This window comes from Eurosta solidaginis, chromosome X, assembly GCF_040869045.1.
Source record: "Eurosta solidaginis isolate ZX-2024a chromosome X, ASM4086904v1, whole genome shotgun sequence".
In the NCBI taxonomy this organism is placed as follows: domain Eukaryota; kingdom Metazoa; phylum Arthropoda; class Insecta; order Diptera; family Tephritidae; genus Eurosta; species Eurosta solidaginis.
This window is the reverse complement of record NC_090324.1, coordinates 9,152,395-9,167,087: the sequence shown is the minus strand read 5'-3', so window position 1 is coordinate 9,167,087 and position 14,693 is coordinate 9,152,395. Positions and strand designations below refer to the sequence as shown.

The following is a 14,693-nucleotide window of genomic DNA, read 5'->3' as shown; positions in this document are numbered from 1 at the left end:
TTCTATCGCTGGCACATTAAGTAGAATTTTGAACCGTAAATTTTTCCAAATTCGGAGGAAGTTTTTAAATATCTCGATCCGTGCACCACCTATCGGAGTTTTACTGTCCTTTTATATATTGTCCCCGACTTCTCAACTACGTATGAAAATTGTAGCTCAATGGGTAGTCTCTTAAAAATAATTGCGATTTGCGATCCGTACGATTTTTCTTAATGTATTATATTTTATACTGCCACCGGCCTCTGAATTCAGTTTGTAATTTCAAGTCTGTTACTTGAAAATCGATTTAAAAATTCCAAATTTCCAAACCCTTATCTAATTATTTCGATCCGCGCGTCACCTAGCGAAACTCTTTGTAATGCGTTTTATACTGTCATCGGCCTCTGAATTAAATCTGAAATTTCAAGTCTCTAGGTCATCGAAAAGTTACTTAAAAGCCGGTTTCAAATTTTCAAATTCTCATTTAATTATTTCGATCCGGAATCTTTTTTTTCTTTTGTTCCTTTGTCACGGTGTCGTAACCTATCTCTGAAGTTTCACGTTTGTAGATCAATGAGAAGTTACTTGAAAATCGATCTAAAAATTCCAAATTTCCAGACCCTTATCTAATTATTTCGATCCGTGCACCGCCGAACGGAATGTTTCCCCTTTTGTTGCATTGTGTCGGTGTCTTAAACCATGTGTGAAGCTTCACGTTTGTAGCTCAATGAGCAGTTACTTAAAAATCGATTGCAAGATTTGTATTGAATATGCGGACAAACATTTAACCGACTAAATATAAAGGAAATAAAAACACAATTAAAGCAGAGGAGTTACGTCCGATAAATACACTGGCCAGTGACAAAACAATTAGAAAAATTAGAAAGAATAGGCCTTAAAGATGTTGAACTGGATTGGTTTCAACCTTTCTTAACAAATCGCAAGCAAAAAACAGTCATTGGATCGAAAATTTCAGATGAATTAGATGTTAATATTGGCCTACCCCAAGGCTCTTCTCCTTTACATTAATGATATTATTTCTGTCTTGAAACTCAGCTTCATACAATTTTTTTCGGATGAAGCTCTAATTTCTACAAATAATAAAAATGAAAATGATATAAGAGTAAAGTTACAAATTGATTTAAAAGCTGTTTATATTTGGCTGTGTACTAACAGACTAAATACTAATAGAAAAAACTAAATGCATGCTGACTTTAAGAAAAAAAAATTGCTTATCTTTAAGCCATTACTATTAACTAGTATCGCCCGTGGTCGAAGTTCAACCAACTTGTATTTTTTTCAACTCACTCTATGCATCCAGTGTTGGGGTAGTGCAATAATGCTTTAATAGTTGAGCAGTGGGTGGAAATAGAGCAAACTGATCTATCTTACTTAAAGTTCTCATTAAAATTTTTAATTTGACCTAAGACGTTATAATGTAATGGGCATATTTTCGAATCAATGTAATCGGCATATTATAATCGAAAAAAGTTAACCTAATAATAAAAATAGTAGTAATATACGGCCTATGCAATATTTCGACCTAAAATCGAAAATGTTTTTGGGTCGTTTTTTTTCGTTTAATATACAACGTGAAATTTTCCGATTCAATCAAGTTGCATTTAAATAATAATAAACTAAGTTGAAATAAAAGATAATATGATAAAATAAGAAATATCAAAATAAATTAGCATAAAAGACAATATACAAATTTTAATGTAATATCTTTGTAGCAAATTTATTTATTTTTTGTTCAGTATAAGACGTGCTATATCTAAAATGAGCATAAAATATGGAAATGCAAACAATATTTTGGGTCAAATTTGCAATTAATTGTTTTAATAAATAAATTTAGTGAGTTTGGACAAAAGTTGACTCATTATTTGTAATTTCATGTTTTTTTGAAAGCACCTAAAATAAAAAACAAGGAATCTGTTAAATAAAGACCTATGCATTTACGTGTAAGTAAAATTGTTTCGAAAAAAATTGGCCGGTTATGTTATTACTTCTCTTTAAAGTTTTTTGTGCGCTAACAATTATTTTAGAACAATTTTTTAAGGATTTTGGTACGACAATTATAGGTAAGTGGCAACAATGGGAAACAATATTTTATTTGAACTGAAAATGAGTGAAACATATGTAGAGATGAAACATTTGAGCAACGCGACAATGCAGCTTTTGGACTTTCGAATTCAGGGGGGTTTGTGAACATAACGAGTATTACAGATAGTAATTTCGATATTTGCACAGATTTTCGAATTTACAAAAAACTTTTTCTATTAATTATAAACAAATAGAGTAATATTTGTTTACAAAAATATGCCTATGCACTGCGGCTGATCCATACGAATCGATTCATATAACTTTTATTTGATTTTACGTACGCTAACTATGCGAAACAGCCTGACAATTGATTGTATGGAAATTTTGTTAGCATATTAATATATAGATAGTAGAGTAATATACGACCTATACAATATTTCGACCTAAAATCGAAAACGTTTTTGGGTCGTTTTTGTTTTTTTTTTCGTTTAATATACAACGTGAAATTTTTCGATTCAATCAAGTTGTATTTAAATAGTAATAAGCTAGGTTTTAATAAAAGATAATATATTAAATTAAAATAAGAAATATCAAAATAAATTAGCATAAAAGACAATATACAAATTTTAATGTAATATCTTTGTAGTAAATTTATTTATTTTTTGTTCAGTATAAGACATGCTATATCTAAAATGAGCATAAAATATGGAAATGCATAAAACATTTTGGGTCAAATTTGCCATTAATTATTATAAATAAATAAATTTATTGAGTTTTAACAAAAGTTTACTCATTATTTGTGATTTCATGTTTTTTTGGAAGCACCTAAAATAAAAAACAAAGAATCTGTTAAATAAAGACCTATGTATTTACGTGTAAGTAAAATTTGTCCAAAAAATAGGCCGGTTATGTTATTACTTCTCTTTAAAGTTTTTTGTGCACTAACAATTATTTTAGAACAATTTTTTAAGGATTTTGGTACAGACCAATGGGAAACAACATTTTATTTGAACTGAAAATGAGTGAAGCAGTAGTTCTCTCACCGTTTGGCGCATACGAATATATACATATGTTGAGATGAAACATTTGAGCAACGCGACAATGCAGCTTTTGGAGTTTCGAATTCAGGGGGTTTGTGAATATAATGGATGTTACAGATGGCAGTTTCGATATTTGCACAGATTTTCGAATTTACAAAAAACTTTTTCTATTAATTATAAGCAAATAGAATAATATTTGTTAACAAAAATAGGCCTATGCACTGCGGCTGATCCATACGAATAGATTCATATAAATTTTATATGATTTTACGTACGCTAACTATGCGAAACAGCCTGTCAATTGATTGTATGGAAATTTTGTTAGCGCATTAATATATAGATAGTAGAGTAATATACGGCCTATGCAATATTTCGACCTAAAATCGAAAACGTTTTTGGGTCGTTTTTTCGTTTAATATACAACGTGAAATTTTCCGATTCAATCAAGTTGCATTTAAATAATAATAAACTAAGTTGAAATAAAAGATAATATAATAGAATAAAATAAGAAATATCAAAATAAATTAGCATAAAAGACAATATACAAATTTTAATGTAATATCTTTGCAGCAAATCTATTTATTTTTTGTTCAGTATAACGCGTGCTATATCTAAAATGAGCATAAAACATGGAAATGCAAAAAACATTTCGGCTCAAATTTGCAATTAATTGTTATAAATAAATAAATTTAGTGAGTTTGAACAAAAGTTGACTCATTATTTGTGATTTCATGTTTTTTTGAAAGCACCTAAAATAAAAAACAAAGAATCTGTTAAATAAAGACCTATGCATTTACGCGTAAGTAAAATTTGTCCAAAAAATAGGCCGATTATGTTATTACTTCTCTTTAAAGTTTTTTTGTGCACTAACAATTATTTTAGAGCAATTTTTTAAAGGATTTTGGTACAGACCAATATAGGTAAGTGGCAACAATGGGAAATAATATTTTATTTGAACTGAAAATGAGTGAAGCAGTAGTTCTCTCACCGTGTGACGCGTACGAATATATACATATGTAGATATGAAACATTTGAGCAACGCGACAATGCAGCTTTTGGTGTTTCGAATTCAGGGGGGTTTGTGAACATAATGGGTATTACAGATGGCAATTTCGATATTTGCACAGATTTTCGAATTTACAAAAAACTTTTTCTATTAATTATAAACAATCAGAGTAATATTTGTTAACAAAAATAGGCCTATGTACTGCTGTAGAAAGGTCCCTAACGCAAATAAAACAAAGAAGACTTCACTGCTTGAATTATGAATGTCGAATTGTCTTTATTCAAATAATTCAGCCTATTTATATTAGATTATTCTAAACATATTCTTACATATCTATTTACATTTAAGCTTACATGCTTAAATACATAACTACCTTAAACATACATACTTACATACCTACATACTACTCGGCACAAAATATGAACCTACATATATGAGCTGCAAATTTGGGGGAAATGCTAACCTTGTAAGTTGCAGGAATGCAAATTGCTGGCATTCAAATTCGTTTGGTTGTGTGTTGTACACGTCTGTTTATTAATGGCTGTGTCAGCATTAATTCTCAAATGCATTTTTATGTGTTGATGGACATTTAGACTATTTTTGTAGCAGGTTAGAATATTAGACTGATTTAAATATTTTGGATTAAATTGAATTGTTGGCTGGCTACACTGCGGCTAATCCATACGAATCGATTCATATAACTTTTATATGATTTTACGTATGCTAACTATGCGAAACAGCCTGTCAATTGATTGTATGGACATTTTGTTAGCGTATTAATATATAGATGACGCAAAAACAACTAAATATTTGGGTGTTCAAATGTATTGCAAACTAAAATTTGAGGCTCATGTTGACTAAACGGTAAGTAAAATACCAAAAATAAATATGGTTTATTAAAAGAACTCGTTATTTTCCCTGCCCGAGTTTTTCCAGGGATTGCTTACACAATCTAACATAGTTTAAGATGCTGAGCTTTGAGAGATTATTGCATTAATTGTTGCATTAAGAACTGCCAACCCCCTAATCCAGGGTGTTATGCGGACCGTGCCTATTGGACGATTTGCAGCCAGGGGATAAATTCGGCTGTATTCGAACCGAGCCTTCCCGATACCGGGCCACCTCGGGAAGTATTAATGGCCTTACCACAGTAAGGTGCGCTGCTGTGGCGGACGGTTCTTTCCCCGTATATAATAATGGACCGCTGAGCCCGCCTTGTCGGGCAGGTGGTCGTACGGCCAAGATGAACGACTCATTACCTGATTGTAATAAGGACGATGTAAAGAGGAGGACTGAGCCGCAATCCAAGGACGACAAATACAAATTAAGCGATGCGTCGGACTCGGGGAGCGAGAGTAGTGCTGATTCAATGAACTCCGTGTTGGAGAAGCACACAAATGAAAACGGAGTAGAAGAGTGGAGAAGGCTATGGAGCAGAGGAAGTAAAAGAGCTCTCTCGCAGTACCGTGCAGCACTAAGAATTGTACAACGCTTGGGAGCAGTGGTCGACCCAACAGAAGTGGAGATCGAGCGCTTGGAATGGGCCCATGAAGCGGTAGAAGTAGGTCGAAGGCAGCTCAAAAGGTTTGCTGCGAGAAACCCTCGATTATGCAACCGGTAGGAGGAGGAAGAAGCGTGGAATGGCAAAATGAAGAGGCAACGTTTGGCGGAAGGCGGGAAGCCTGCTTTCAAGATGCAGAAAGGACCCAGTCCCAGAGCCGCGAGGCAGGGTGTGGTATAATGGTATGAAGATGATAGCGTGCGACAACATCGCGAGCTTGCGGTGGCTGGTGGAAGTGGTTCCAAACTTCCAAAGGCAAGGCACGAACGCGCGGTTTGAGGTGGTGGATAAAGCGCAAATCTACACGGTACCAAAAGTTAAGGTATGGATACCATGCGTGATGAAGTCGGAGGATACACTGCGACTTCTGCAGAATCAGAATCCAAACATACCGACACAGGATTGGAAGGTACTTACTGTATCTCGGCGTACAGAGGAAGGTCAGTTCTACATCTTCCAAATAAACAAGCGGGCGGAGGATATTTTGTACACGCAGCTTGGCAAAATGTCCTTTGGCACTGGCAAAATTTACATGCGACTCTGGAAAAGAAGTCCCGAGGATAAAAACCCTAACACGCTAGAGGTGGGCGAAGTCGAAAAGGACCTCAAAAGCCTAAGAGAAAAAAGACAGGTGGAGGTCCCCGACGTCACCACGAACGTGCTAGAAGAGCACCAACCCCTAAATTGTGCTGTGACTCGCACAGAGGAACACCCGGCACAACAGTCACGAGAGGCTGAAGGGGCCTCGAATACTCTGAACCAAAAGGGCAAGGGGAGGACGACAACGTCAAGACGAAGGTGCTGGAAGGGGACAAACAGCCCAATGGTGCTGCGAGTCCTACAGATAAACCTCCAACACAGTAAAGTGGCGTCGAGCGAACTCCTCCTAACCCTTGAGGAGGGTTCGTTTGACGTGGCGCTGATCCAGGAGCCGTGGCTCTCATCGGGAGGAAAGGTTTCTGGACTTAGCGCGCGCGGGTTTGGCGTTTACTACGCGCAAACGGAAGCACGGGTGCGAGCTGTAGTAATGGTAAGGAAACAGCTGCATTCATATATTCTGCCTAATTACACCACTGAGGATCTCGTAGCGGTGGCCGTTGAGCAAAAGAATAAGCAGGCATTTATCCTGGCGTCCTGCTACATGGCCCATGCTGTGGAGGTTCCACCGATGGAGTGGAAAAGGCTAGTACATGAGCAAGGGCGCAAAGGGCGGTTGGTCATAGGCGCAGATGCAAATGCGCACCACAATGCGTGGGGAGGAGCAGATATGAACGAGAGAGGCGGATCTCTATTTTGTTACATCCTGCAAACCAATTTGCAGATATCCAAGAGGGGAAATGCCCCTACATACATTGGTCCAACATCCAGCAATGTTCTGGATATTACATTGAGCTCCGAACGTGATATATCAAGGTATGATTGAATGGTTCTTGATAGACCATCCTTCTCCGACCATGCGTATATCAGCTTCAGCATCCCCCTAAAGAGGGTAGAGAAGGGAGGAACCTTTAGAAACCCTGGGTCAACGAACTGGGCTAAATTCCATAAATAGGTAGAAACAAAACTGGGACAACCCATAGAGGTTGCCAATTTGGAGGAACTGGAAGTGTTCGGCCGGGGTGCGTGTGCTCCTGGAGGTAGGTGGGCGCACCGGGGTCGATCTCAATAATCGGGTGTATGCGCAAATAAATAAGAGAAGACGAGAATTTCTCGTTATAATAGATGCGTTTTATTATGTAGAATTAAGAAATAAAAGGATTACAATATTACCTTAGTTTATTGTGGTCAAAACGGCAGAGATCGTTGGCGGCAGATGCGTGCTGTACGGCTGTTGAAAGCTACAACCGTTGACCCGCAAAATCCTTCGTTTTGGAGGGCAAAGGCACCCACACATCAACCCCGACATGCATATGCATGAGTGCTGACAAAAGCACACACATACACGAACATGTACATGCATGCACATGCATGAGGGTGATGGTGTGGGTGGTTATAAACTAAGTCGAGTATCGATTTGCAGAGTTGCATTGGGGGGATCGCAATCAGATGCGGAAAAGTTGGGCATCCTGCCTAAACATGCCGGCCCCCCTTGCGATACGCAACATCGTTTTCCGCCAATGACCTCCGCTGAAACGAGGAAAAAAATGAATATAAGACTTACACACTAAACTTAATCTAGATGAGGAGTTCGCCAGCTGCACGGGTGGCCGGGAGTCCTTCCCGACTTGTTCAGTATGCCACCTAAGCTAGGATGAAACGGTAACGGTTATGAACAGATATAAGTGAATATTTCTTGCCTTTAATTATACATAATTCTTAGATATATATAGAATCCATAAAGGGATATGACGTAGAAGGTCAATAGTGCTGGACGAAGAGGCCGAGGTCTCCGTTCCAGACTGGCAAAAAAAAAATTTTTTTTCTTTTGTTGGACGGAGAGGCCGAGGTCTCTGTTCCAGATTCGCATTGTTTTTGTTTGGTTGGACGAAGAGGCCGAAGTCTCCGTTCCAGACTCGCATTTTTTTGTTTAGGTTTTTCTGGGCTGGACGAAGAGGCCGAGGTCTCCGTTCCAGCGTCTAGTGTATCGTGTCGCTCTCGCGGCGACTGCCTTTTTTTTTGTTGGATGAGGTGTGGCATCTTTTGAGGTGCCATGGCGAGTGACCGTGAGGTTGGTTGGGTGAAACGGCGGTGTTTTATTACAAAACGTATGTTAAAAGAGATGAGTAAAGCGAGTTTAAAACGAAGCGTTGGGGCCGACGAAGGTATGGATTTAATTTTGTGCGACAGCTCATGACGAATAGCGCAAATCGTAATTAAATTCGAAAATGTACCAACTGCCGGTGCTTGCATGCAGATTGGCGATGCGTTCTCAACGACGCGTTCTATCTGCACGTATCATTTTGAGATAGCATGCAACCCTGTCGTGTATTTATTGGTTAGCTGACAGCTGGTATGGTGAATTTGTGGCGTGCGAGTATATATATATACATATATGTATTTGCTTGCCCTTGAAAAAAAACTAGGTCACTGGGGCAGTGGCACACTAAGCCAGTAGAAACAGTTGACTTTTTCCAATTTCGGGATTTTGTCTTGTCGGGATTCTTTTATTTCGGGACTCGGATTGTTTTTGTACCGAGCCCTTATAATGACCGTTGGTGATGTTTGTTGTTGAAAAACAACAAGGCCTGCCTCCCAGCCAGAAAACAGTGCCCAAAAAACGGAAAGGGTAAAAAAACAACAAAAAAATTTTCTTTGTAAAAAAATGTTAAATTTTTTGTGCAAGGAGAGGTTTGTTTTTGTTTTGTTTTCCTTTTTTTGAATTCCTTTGTTGTGTATGACTGGTTGGTACTACATTAGATGCCCCTATTCGACAAAAGCACGTCAGTACCGATTCTGATGTTTTGCGGTTTTCGGTACTGCTTTTGTGTAGTAATCGGTATCCGCTCTTTTTTTTTCTTAATATGACAGCACTAATGAGGCTGTCGGTGTTGTGCCGTGGGTTGCCATCTCGTGGAAAATTATGGTGTTTATGAATTATACACGCAAAAAGTATGGCTGATGTGTACTTATAAGGGTTTATGGCAGCCCTGGTTCCTTGAAGCTATAGACGCGTAACCGGGACTCTAAGGACCCGTTACTGAAAGGTTAATTTGGTTTCCATTTTTTTATGTGTTTTTGCTTTCATGAATTGGTTATTGTTAGAATAAAATTTAATTTTTCTCTCCTTTGCTTAAGATAATTTCGACCTTAGTTGGAACCTGAAAAGGGGGGGGGGGGGGGGGGGGGGTTGTTAGTAATCATCGTAGTCGTCGGTTGTGATTAAAAAACCCATGCATGACACTGACAGAGACGTAGTGAAACGCGCCATTGTGTGGTCGAGTTAGCTAATATGGCAACTCTTCCATTTCTGGTTCCATTGTGTGTAGTGATTGCTGTGGTGGAATAGCAAACCGGTACGTGACGTGAAAAAAAAATATGACATTTCATTGGAAAAACGCATGCGGTAAGTATGTCATAGGTTAGATTTTATAATTAATTCATTGTCATATTTTATTTCTTTTTATTAATTAAATGTTCTTTTCTTTTCTTATTTTTTCAGGTGGATGGCGGTGGCGTTGCATTTATTGCAACAATAGGCAGCATGAATGGCGCATTCCAAGGAGTACACTTTCCGGCAATGACGAGTCTGACTAGCCAGAACCCATGACAAAATGAACGCACAAGCTTTTTGGACTACTCACTGCCGGCTCAGCTTTGGGCACTCTGCTCACCGGCAGTCTGGGCTCCTTTGTATTGGATTATTTTGGTTGGCCATATGTTTTTCGTGTTATTGGCCTTTTGGGTATTGCCTGGGCATTAATGCTACGATACTATACAATGGCTGGTGACCGGGGCCGTATTATCAATGTATCATTACCATCACGTCTGTGTGCTCGCACACAAATCACAGAAACTGAACCATGGTTGCGTTAATTTAGAAATTTATCATTTTGGGCGTGTGTACTTGCACATGCTTGTGAAATGAATTGCTTTTTTGTATTGCTCTCCTGGCTTCTATGTGACCCGTTTCAAAGACCATCGTAATGTGTTACCTACTGTTCGATTGACGGTGAACGCGATCCACGAAACTCAGGTTTGGTTTTTCTTTTCTTTTATAAACATACAAATTTTGATTTTAGTCGAATAGCTAATATGGAAGAAGCTGTTGCTATTGATATTGATTATATCCAGTATTACTGTCGTTCGTGGCAATTTTTGTATTTTACAGCGCGTCCAGTACGTTATATAAAACTTGTGGGCACGCATAATACGGTTCATAAGGTATTTCATGTGGTTGGCTTGGAAGCTATGTATACTGTTGCAATACAAAAAGTTATTAACGGCATTGTAGTGCCAACATCAAATGTGGCACGCACTGATATGAGCACCATTGTTGTGGACGGTGTGAGCCGTACTCGTAATGCACTATTAAATGGTGATTACGTTTATTATGATTGGGATGCAGGTTATACATGTCATCAGTTGGGAAGTGGTGAAATAGTGGTGCGATTGGGACAATCATACATATTCGTTATGAAGAAAAACGCATGATTTTCCTGGTGCAGCTGTGCACAATGGACAAATATTTGTTATTGGTGGCGGGGATGGAATGCATACCAACAAGGGTATCATGTTGATAGACGCTTTGGGTGGGATTTATATTTTAAAAAATGTTTAGAATCGAATGTTTTATTGGTTCAACACATTACAACAGTTACGTTGATGTGGCTATTCTCACGTCACGACCTTAACAAAACACTTAAACCTTTAGTAGCATTTTTATTGGCGCTTACTATATTCAAAGGCGTTTGGCTTGAAGGTCAATTGACCGTACTCACAATTGGTTCATGGTCAACTATTTCTGTTAAGGCATTCATTGCTTCCATTATGGGGTTTAGGTCACTACATATTTACACTGGATTGGCACAGAGAAGAGGCATTTAGGTTAATTAAGGGTATAAGGGTATAAACTAATTTGTTTAATTTAGTAGATTTGTATTCTGCAATCATATATTTATATAGGAGATTATATGTTGCGTAAAATGCGAAATGCATACACCTGTGGTGATACAAAACTAGGTATTTGGTAGAGGAATTATTGGCCGAAATTTGCTTGAGTTTACGGCAGGTCCTATGATACCATTAGAACGTTAAATAGCCATTGCAAAAAAGCATTAGCCCTTTCAAGTCTTCACCGAATGCAAACACTTTCGAACTGGATGATTTTTTAGCCATTATTGAGCAGTCTGACACACATGTAACGTCATCATTAAAAGGTATTGGAGATTTTTCAATTCGCCGGATTTTCGCGGTTGGTATGAATGAAGGCATCGTGAACTGCAGTTAACGTTACAGGATTTGCAGTTGCAAGCCCTTTCCGTTGCTAATCTTGAGCAATGGGCAAGTGATGAGTAAGAAGTAGAAATCCTTGATATGATATGAAAGTTAAACGAAAATTTAATCTCTGTGGTGGTAGCGGTAATAATAGTTCAACGCGTGAACAACTTCGTGCCCGAATAAATTGGATGAAGAATTTGCTACGTCAACATCCCAATCCAGCAAATGCGTCATCGTCTTACTCAAATCCTTCATGTAGACGTACGCGCCGCAATTAATTCAAAAAATATTTGGATTGTTTGTGAAGGAAAGGTAAGACTAGTGAGCACAATCAGCAGCCGTCATGGCAGGGCTGAGACGAAACGGACTAAGTTTCCTTTTTTTTGTAGGTTCTTTTATTGTCTTTCAACCCGTGAGGAGAACGATAGTGATCGGTCCACCAACAAATGGGAATACATGCTGTTGAGGTGAGTTAACTATTTTAAATAAGGATTTATTAATATTTTAAAAGCGGGCTAAAAGATGGCTAGTGAGGGATCTTTGGAAAAACTGTCGATACCGGTACTCATTACCAAATTTCCATAAATTCGGTCGATTTATGGCATCTAAAAAGTTGTCAGTTAGGAAAAACGTTTCCTGAACGGGGTGGCCCTTCGGTGGTGGTTTCGCCGGCTTTCCGAGTGTAAAAATAGCACGACGCTGTAAAACTGTCAACTCCATTCACAAAAATTTTTCAGCAGAACGAAAAGCTTGACCTTAAGATGCATTGAAATTGTTATGGAGTTAGCAGCTTGTCATAATTTTGTTGGATTTAGTGATTCTGGACACTAAACACATAATTATCTTTTGCCGCCATGGGCAGAAATCGTCTCCCCTTCCACCATTTTTTTTTTTTGTTTTTTTTTTTTAAGTGGGTTTAATAGAACTATGGAGTTCTTACCACATAGTGGACGATATTAGCTTTTGCTCAATGAGTACATTTCTTTATGGTACCTATTTGAATCGATTTACCAGTCGGGATTTTGATATGGAACGATGAGTTTTGAATCGGTTTCGTTTTCTGGTGTTCATATATTTACGAAAGTGCCCCATTGCTTGGTGTCGGCACCTTTCATAAAACCTATGTTCGACATTATTCGAATGACGATGCTTCTTGCAAGTTTTATTTTTATTGTTGGCCTCGTGTAGGGGAACGAGAACTGGGTTATCGTTCTGGTGTCCTCGCTAGGGGTGAGCGAATGAGTTGGCGTTGTTTCTGGTGTCCTCGCTCGGGGTGAGCGAGTGAATTTAGGTTGGTTTTGTAAAAAATAACAAAAAAAATAAGTGTTTGGTGGCAGATGGGCTATCTGCTTTAGGGGTTTTGGTTGTCCTCGTTCCGGGTGAACGAGAGTTGGGTTTGATTTGGTAAAATTTAAGGAATAAGTGTTCTGTGGCAGATATCGGATCTGCGTTGAGGCTTTTCGGGTATCCTCGTTATGGGATAACGAGTGGATGGGATGGTTTCGGGTGTCCTCGCTCGGGGTGAGCGAGTGAATTGTGGGGTTTTCTGTTCAGGGGGCCTCCGGTTAGTATTATTGGAAAACCTAGAAACAAAATGTTTTTTGTTTGCGAGCTTTTGGTAAGCTCTCCCGTGTCTTCATGCATCTCGCTCCCTTTCCCCATTGCCCACCAATAGTCAGGTGTAGGATTCCCTCCGGTAGACTCGACACGAGACCGGGGGTAGAGAACAAAAAAGGAGAAGATGTAGGATCGCCCTCCGGTAGACTCGCACCATCACGAGACCGGGGGGTTGATTATAATATATGGCTCGATAGAAACGCAGGCTTAGGGATAGAGAGACACGAAGACGCGGGTTCCTTAATATGCTCTCCATGCTATCACCAACGTGGGCCTCTGATTTTAGGTAGGCGGGGGAAATAGAATTTTGGTTTTTGGGGTTTTGTAAGGCGGCATTTGGCCCCTTTATATTTAATCCTCCTTGTCGTGGGACGGAAGGAGTACCAATTTCGTAATTGGTTTAGTTATTTGTCCCTTGGTTGTATGAACGTCAACAACACGCACACGGTTATCAGAGCCTGGGTGTGTGTTGACGATTCTCCCCATTCTCCACTCGTTGGGTTGGAGGTTGTCCTCTTTGATAACAACTAGGTCTCCGGGTTTTAGATTAGGTTGTGGATGTTTCCACTTGTATCGTTTCTGGATCTCGGTGAGATATTCGGTTTTCCATCGCTTGCAGAAAGTGTGATGGAGGGCTTTGAGTTTCTGCCACCGATTGATCATAGAGGCAGGGCTCTCATTAGCATCCGGCTCTGGCGGAGCCAGTAGATGGCTGCCAGTGAGGAAATGACCTGGGGTAAGTGGCTCTAGGTCCGTTGGGTCATTGGATGCCGGGCTGAGCGGCCGCGAGTTCAGGCATGCCTCGATGCGGCACAAGAGGGTATGGAATTCCTCGAAGGTGAATTTGTGTGGTGAGGCTATCTTTCTGAAATGGCTTTTGAAGCTTTTCACTCCCTCCTCCCACAGCCCTCCCATATGGGGAGCGCCCGCAGGGATGCAATGCCACGTGAGTGACTGGTGGCTGTACTTCGAGACAGCGTTCTCTCGCGCTTGTGAGATGAAGGTCTTGAATTCTGATCGTAAGGATCGTGACGCTCCGACAAAGTTCGTACCATTTTCGGAGTACATATCTTTCGGGCATCCGCGCCTAGATATGAAACGGGCAAATGCCGCTAGGAATGATGGTGTGCTGAGGTCAGCACTGGCCTCCAGATGAATTGCTCGTGTGGAAAAACACACGAACAGGCAAACATAGCCTTTGGATAGTCGACACCCTCTGCCGCGGTAACTTTTAATGTCGAAGGTTCCGGCGAAGTCGACTCCAGTATTCGTGAATGCACGGCTGAATGTCGTGCGTTCGCGAGGGAGAATACCCATAAGTTGGGTCTGAGCACGCTTTCGGTGTAGAGTGCAAACTTTGCAATTGTGAATTGTTGCCCTAATCATGGTTTTGATGTTAGGTATCCAATATTGGGTGCGTATCACACGTAACATGAGTTAGTTTTCCCCATGCAGACTTTGTTGATGAAACATTAGGACTGTCAGACGGGATAACCGGCAGTTGTATGGGAGGAGGATTTGGTGGCGTTCATTAAAAGCTAAGTCCTTTGACGCCCCGAGTCGCCCTCCT

At 39.6% G+C, this 14,693-nt stretch overlaps 1 protein-coding gene across 2 annotated transcripts in view; it reads left to right on the top strand.

Annotated features, from left to right (window-relative positions):
• Wnk (Wnk kinase) overlaps positions 1–14,693 on the top strand; it is a 1,618,425-nt gene that overhangs the window by 1,495,177 nt on the left and 108,555 nt on the right. The gene's annotated exons all lie outside the window — the stretch shown is intronic.